The sequence below is a fragment of the Procambarus clarkii genome, chromosome 1 (assembly GCF_040958095.1).
Source record: "Procambarus clarkii isolate CNS0578487 chromosome 1, FALCON_Pclarkii_2.0, whole genome shotgun sequence".
In the NCBI taxonomy this organism is placed as follows: domain Eukaryota; kingdom Metazoa; phylum Arthropoda; class Malacostraca; order Decapoda; family Cambaridae; genus Procambarus; species Procambarus clarkii.
Genome location: NC_091150.1, coordinates 58070341 through 58077649, shown reverse-complemented (window position 1 = coordinate 58077649; position 7309 = coordinate 58070341).

The following is a 7309-nucleotide window of genomic DNA, read 5'->3' as shown; positions in this document are numbered from 1 at the left end:
CAGGCTGTAGCACCAGTGTTGCATCATGCTGCAGGCTGTAGCACCAGTGTTACATCATGGTGCAGGCTGTAGCACCAGTGTTGCATCATGGTGCAGGCTGTAGCACCAGTGTTGCATCATGGTGCAGGCTGTTGCACCAGTGTTGCATCATGGTGCAGGCTGTTACACCAGTGTTGCATCATGGTGCAGGCTGTAGCACCAGTGTTGCATCATGGTGCAGGCTGTAGCACCAGTGTTGCATCATGGTGCAGGCTGTAGCACCAGTGTTACATCATGCTGCAGGCTGTAGCACCAGTGTTGCATCATGCTGCAGGCTGTAGCACCAGTGTTGCATCATGCTGCAAGTATGTTTTATTGTGATGCAGGTTGTGATGCCTGTGTTATATTACACGCAGTCCTATGTTTATGTAACTGTATTGCAAGCCTGCTGTATCGTGCTCCTAATTTGTTGGCACCAGTATTGTTATTTCGTGCTTCATGTTTGTGTTAACAGTGTTGTGTCGTGCTGTATGTCGGTTGTATTGTGCTTCTGTCTTGTATTCGCTGTGATATATCGTTCTGCAGACTTGAGGCACTTGTGTTATTGTCTAGTGAACAGCAGTATTCATCCTGTAAGACCCAGTGAGAATATTTATTGAATGATGACATTAATAGCATTTTAAATTATATGTTTCTTTACACAGACGATAAGTAAGAGCGTTCTGCAGATGGCGTCACCGACGCCAGAGGCCATCCTACAGACCTTGACACTCGTGGCCACCATCAACAGTGGTATGGGCATGGTAATGTCTGACATCCTTCTTCTGCCTTACCTCTCTTTATTACCCTTCAATGTTATAGTTGGTGTAAACAGTACCAGCTGGTACACTTAGCCATGTCTTGTGGCTTTGGTGGTGAGAGATGCCTGTGTGAGCTTGGTGGTGAGAGATACCTGTGTGAGCTTGGTGGTGAGAGATGCCTGTGTGAGCTTGATGATGAGAGATGCCTGTGTGAGCTTGATGATGAGAGATGCCTGTGTGAGCTTGATGGTGAGAGATGCCTGTGTGAGCTTGGTGGTGAGAGATGCCTGTGTGAGCTTGATGATGAGAGATGCCTGTGTGAGCTTGATGGTGAGAGATGCCTGTGTGAGCTTGGTGGTGAGAGATGCCTGTGTGAGCTTGATGATGAGAGATGCCTGTGTGAGCTTGATGGTGAGAGATGCCTGTGTGAGCTTGGTGGTGAGAGATGCCTGTGTGAGCTTGGTGGTGAGAGATACCTGTGTGAGCTTGGTGGTGAGAGATGCCTGTGTGAGCTTGATGATGAGAGATGCCTGTGTGAGCTTGATGGTGAGAGATGCCTGTGTGAGCTTGGTGGTGAGAGATGCCTGTGTGAGCTTGGTGGTGAGAGATGCCTGTGTGAGCTTGGTGGTGAGAGATGCCTGTGTAAGCTTGGTGGTGAGAGATGCCTGTGTGAGCTTGGTGGTGAGAGATGCCTGTGTGAGCTTGGTGGTGAGAGATGCCTGTGTGAGCTTGGTGGTGAGAGATGCCTGTGTGAGCTTGGTGGTGAGAGATGCCTGTGTAAGCTTGGTGGTGAGAGATGCCTGTGTGAGCTTGGTGGTGAGAGATGCCTACCTTGAGGTTACCTTGAGGTGCTTCCGGGGCTTAGCGTCCCCGCGGCCCGGTCGTCGACCAGGCCTCCTGGTTGCCGGACTGATCAACCAGGCTGTTGGACGCGGCTGCTCGCAGCCTGACGTACGAGTCACAGCCTGGTTGATCAGGTATCCTTTGGTGTGGTACTTGTGTGGTACTGATAATTAAGTTAATTCAAATGAGATGTTTTTATGATGTTAAAAGTCCTAAAATTGCTGCATTAAGAATAATTCCCAGCAGATTTGCTGGCGAATTTAATAGTGACATTGCAATGATATCCCGTTTTCAATTGATGGAAAATTCTACTATAGGTTACATTTTTTATGGGTTAACTTGTGTATACAACCCAGCAGCAATAATATCTGCTTATTGTATTTAATATTAGTAAATGGTGTCGGGTTTTCCTACGTAATTCCCTGAGGGCTGTTCACAGGTTGAAGTCCTATTTAGAACAGATGAACACCAATACTCCTCCTTCGAATTATTAGATTAATTTGATGGTAATAGTTAGTACTCACATATTTGTGCGTCATTTCGTACAGGGCAGATGTCCCGTACTCGAGTTGCAGGGGTTGGAATTCTAATGTGTTTTCATTTCCCTGTTAACTCTTGAGAGGCTAAAATTTTAGCCTAATTACATATAATTTAACTCAGAGGAATGAATGTGAACAAGTACTACAGCCAAGTGTGATTCAGGGACTGCAGTGAAATCAGTGACATTAGTTATATTAACCTGAGGCTTGTTCAGGTAACTAGTCACTGATATATAAACACTGAGGCCCATGGAATCATTTTGATTAAATAATAAATGTATCAAATACAGTCGTCGGAGTAATTGGGGTTTAATTTAGTTAGTTGATTCAGAGGATTGAATAGTCAATCATTAAAGTCAAGTATGGTTCTAAGACTGCAGCGGGTTCAGTGACATTGGTTGCAGTGACTTGTAGTTGTTTAAGTTACTGTTCACTGTTTTGCCACTGAGACCTCATGAACTCATCTTCAGCTTTAAATAATCATATTAAGATCAACCTCTGTTGCTATAGTCAGCTGTAATCACCTTAGTATAATGCTACTGGAGATATATAATCAGTTGACAAGTTTAAATTTCTACTGGTACTGTTTTTTGCGCTCCCCAGTTTCTACCCACCCTTTCTCCTGCTGTCCTTGACAGCCCCTCGCAGTTGTCTCCCCCTCCTCCGGACCCCGTCCATCTGCCTCTGATCTGTCCTCCCGCTCCCTTCCCTCCATCCTTACTAAGTTTACCCATGCTCCCTAACCCTGATCCTGATCTGGATCCTGATCTTGAGCTAATTTAATATGCTGTGTTCTTCTTTACCTTTATTTCTTCATTGTTGTCTGTTGCTGTTCTTTCTCTTTTTGATAATGTCTATTCTTCAATGCAATATTCGTGGATTTTATGCCAACTTCCATGAACTCCAACTTCTGATTAAACAGTTTTCACCACTTTGTGTCTCTAGGATCCGATGCTTGGTGCTCGTCCTGGTCACTTACGTGGTTATTACTTTCTTTCTCCCCCCCTCCCAACCAGCTCCTGCTGGGGCACATAACTCTACTGCTCTCTTGATTTGTACTGATATTCCCTTCGTCCCCCCTACTGTTTCCATCACCTATCCATTGTTCTGCCGCCCGTGTTTTTGAGAGTAAATGATGAACAGTCTGTTCCATTTATCTCCCCTCAAATGTCCCGCTTTCACTTCCTGATCTTAAACACCTCCTGGACTCCTTGCCTTGCCGGTGCTCCTGTTGGGTGATTTCAATTGTCGACATACCCCTCTTGGGTGATGTTCTGACAAACACCCGTAAACCCTTCGTCCTCTCTTTCTTCTGAATTCTGGTGAAACCACCCATGTGGACTCTCGAACTCGCACCCTTTCCTGTCTTGATCTTTCTCTCTGCTCGTCGTCCCTTTACTTAGATCTCACGCGGTGGGTTCTTGATGACCTCCATAACAGTGACCATTTCCCCATCCTTGTTTCCTTTTCTCTTTTCACCCTCCCCTCTCCTTCCCTAGGAGCAGTTTGCCAAACCTGACTAGAATCTATTCACCCTCCGTGCTACTCTATCTGACCTCTCCTCTCTGTCTTTTCCTCGTGCCCTCCTCCTTTTTCATGACACTGTCTTCGACGCTGCCCTCTGCGCTCGCTCTACCTCCCAGGGCATGCAGAAGTGCATTCCCTGGTGGAATGCGGACTGTGCTCGGGCTGTCCCCTGTAAGCGTGCAGCCTGGAAGAAACACTGACGCTGGCAGGCGGCTGATTCTTTTATTTTGTTTCGGAAAGCAAATGCGGTTTCCCGTAGGATCATCCGTACAGCTATGAGTGAGAGTTGGAAATCTTATGTTTCCACCATTACGTCCGTTACTCCTCTGCTGCAGATCTGGAAGAAGATCCGCAAAATTGCGGGTAATTTCATTCCAGATGTCTCACTGGTTCTTCACCTCCGTGGTACTCTGGTGGTGGACCCAGTGCAAGTCGCGACTGAACAGGCTTCCCACTTTTATTCTGTTAGCTCTGGTTTTCATCTTCCTCAATCCTTCCTTCTTCATAAGCCCGTTCTTGAATCTCATCCCTTAGATTTCGACACTCATCTCCGCCTTCTCTCACTCCGAACTTCAGTCTGACTTGGCCCTCTGCGGTTCTATGAGTGGGCTTGGATGACATTCATTATGAGATGCTTCGCCATCTCCCTCCTTGCACGTCTCAGTATTTACTGGGTCTGTATAACCCGGTCTGGGAGTCATCGTCAGGCCCTGTGGACTGGCTCGATGCTGTTGTACTTCCTATTCGGAAACCGGGGTCTCTTGGGACATCCCCTAAGGACTTTCGCCCTATTGCCCTCACGAGTTGTGTCTGCAAGCTCATTGAGCATATGGTAAATGTTCGTCTGATGTGGTTCTTGGAACACCATCACCACCTCTCTGATTCTCAATTTGGTTTTGTTCACTAGGACTGAGGTCCTGGTGAACTTGGACGGCTATGTTCGTACTGCTTTTACTGCGAATTCCTCCGTTGTTGCTGTCCTTTTTGACCTAGAAAAGTCTTATGACACAACCTGGAAATACCATATTCTGTCCCAACTTCGTTCTTTTGATCTTCGTGGTAATCTCCCTCTCCTCCTCTAAAGCTTCCTCTCTGTCGTTCCTTTCGAGGTAAGCTTGGTACACCCTCTCTGCCTCTTTTCAGCAATACGAAGGTGTACCCCAAGGTAGAGTTCTGAACACTACTCTTTTTCTGGTTGCCGTCAATGGTCTTCATTCCTCCCTTCTGGCTATCTTGGTTCAAAGGGCCAAATAATGTGGGAATTTGACCTGTTAGATTTATATTTATTTAATTTATATTCGATAGCAATTTGTATGATGTTTAGCGGACTGTATTTCTGCATTATTCTCACAAATCGACTTCTAGTACATTAGGGGGGGGGGGGTATATTAAATTTAAATGTATATGCAGCCAATCAAACTACAGTATTAAACTACATATAGTAGTAAACAAATTAGGAGGTCTTATCTTATTGTATAGCAGGCTTAGTCCACCAGGTATAAACAAGGATGATGACACCAATTATCCTCGTGGTTGAGGCTAGCATCTCCACCCATGTACTGATGTACTAAGATTAATTCTTGCTTCCTCTTCTATTGCTCCTGTCAAAGGGCACTTGCTGTAAAGCCGGAATCCAATATATACGACAGCTATATCAGAGGAAACATTTGTATATTATTTATAAGATAAGGGCCTAGGAATAATTACCTGGGTTGAGTTGTGGTCCCTAGTGTTAACCAGTTCGCGTATATCTAGCTAACATAACTGGCCACAAATGTGGTAGTAAACGAGTTTCAGTAAGACACTTCCCTTGTTTGGATGTTGACTGCGTGATGATGATGGAAGAAACACTAATTTAATCTCCATAACACTTCGTCCAAGGAAGAATTATAGGAGCTAAACTCGCTCCAGTGACTCTGGTCTTAAACAACAAAGGCAGACTCTCCACCACTGACGCCCTGCCTCACCTTGTCCAGATGTCAATAAGTGGTAGAAGGGTCATATTTACTCTATTTTGGTACCTGACAATTAAGTTAATTTAAATGAGGTGTTTTTGTGGTGTTAAAAGTCCTAAGACTGCTGTATTAAAAATAATTCCCAGCAGAATAGCTGGCGAATTTAATAGCGACGTGGCAATGATGTCCCGTTTTCTATTGATGGAAAATTCCACTATAGGCTACATTTTCTATGGGTTAACTTGTGTATACAACCCAGCAGCAATATTATCTGCTTATTGTTTTTAATATTAGTAAATAGTGTCGGGTTTCCGACAAGTTGATAGGTGGGACCAAAGAGCCAAAGCTCAATCCCCGCAAGCACAACTAGGTGAATACATTTTTAATAAATTGGCTTTCATTGTTTCCAGCATGTTGGAGGTAGTTGATGGTGGATTGTGACGTTGTGTAGCTTTTGATTCTGTGTTTCACGAAAGACTGATACAAAAGGCATATTTTCATGGCACTGAGGGTGCTGCATGGTTGTTTCAAAGAAAACAAGGAGTTAGTATAAATGGAGTTAAATTAAAAGGGGCTATACCTTAAAAAATATTTGGCAAAAATCAAAGGTTGCAGAAAAAATCTAACAAAATCTGCTGGCTTTTGGCAACACCACGTGGCCTTATGAATTCTTCATGGCTATATATGTTATATCAAGGAAATTATTGGTGATATAAGCCACCCACCATCGGAAATTAGGCTGCTGCGCTATCTCTCGCTGTTGCAATACATAATTTCTTTTCAAATTTGGTACTTTTTTGTGAAATAAATTTGATTTCTTTACATTCTGATGGTGTTGACCAAACAACACACAAGAAAGTGAAGGGACGATGATTGGACCATTCTCCAGTCGATTGTGAGAATGTCACAATCAACCTGAGAATGGTGCAGGATGGACCGAAACGTCGTCGTCCCTTCACTTTCTAGTGTGTGGTTTGGTCAACATATTTCAGCCACGTTATTGTGACTCCTCGTCTGCATTCTGATGGTGTTTGGCATCAGAACCCACTGTGGTGTGAAGTAGGAGCAGATACCAACATTTAGTGTGCTCTCAACTATTATGGAGGCAAATATCTTCGTGGCAGTTAGTGTAGAAGGTAAGCAATACTTCGTTAGCATAGGAATAATAGAGCAGACAAGCTAGAGCTTGTCATACATACGCCACCGGCAGATGCTCCGTGGCCGCTTCCTCCCGCCGCCTCCTAACAACGAATCTTTCGTTGCCTTGTAGGTAAAGAATATCTTTATAAAGCAATACAAATCAAGTGAGTTCCAATATGATTAAAATAATTTTGCAAGTTTATGCAAGTTATTGACTGATACATCAGGGCTAATGATGTTATTAGTTAAAAAAAACTAATGTAAACACATACTATAATACTAGTAATATGTGAATTTACGTATGAATATAATAACAATTCTGGGAAAATAATTGTTTAGGGGCAAAATATTTTTTATCCCCTGTTCGTGCATGAGATATTTGCATGTAATTTTTACATGTTGGAATACATATACCCAGCAACAGGTAAGACAATTTAGAATGAAATTAGTTAATTAGAAGAGTGCCAGAATGTGTTTTAAATTTTCGTGAGTATCGATTTTACAACTTCAAGCTTCTGGCGGAGGC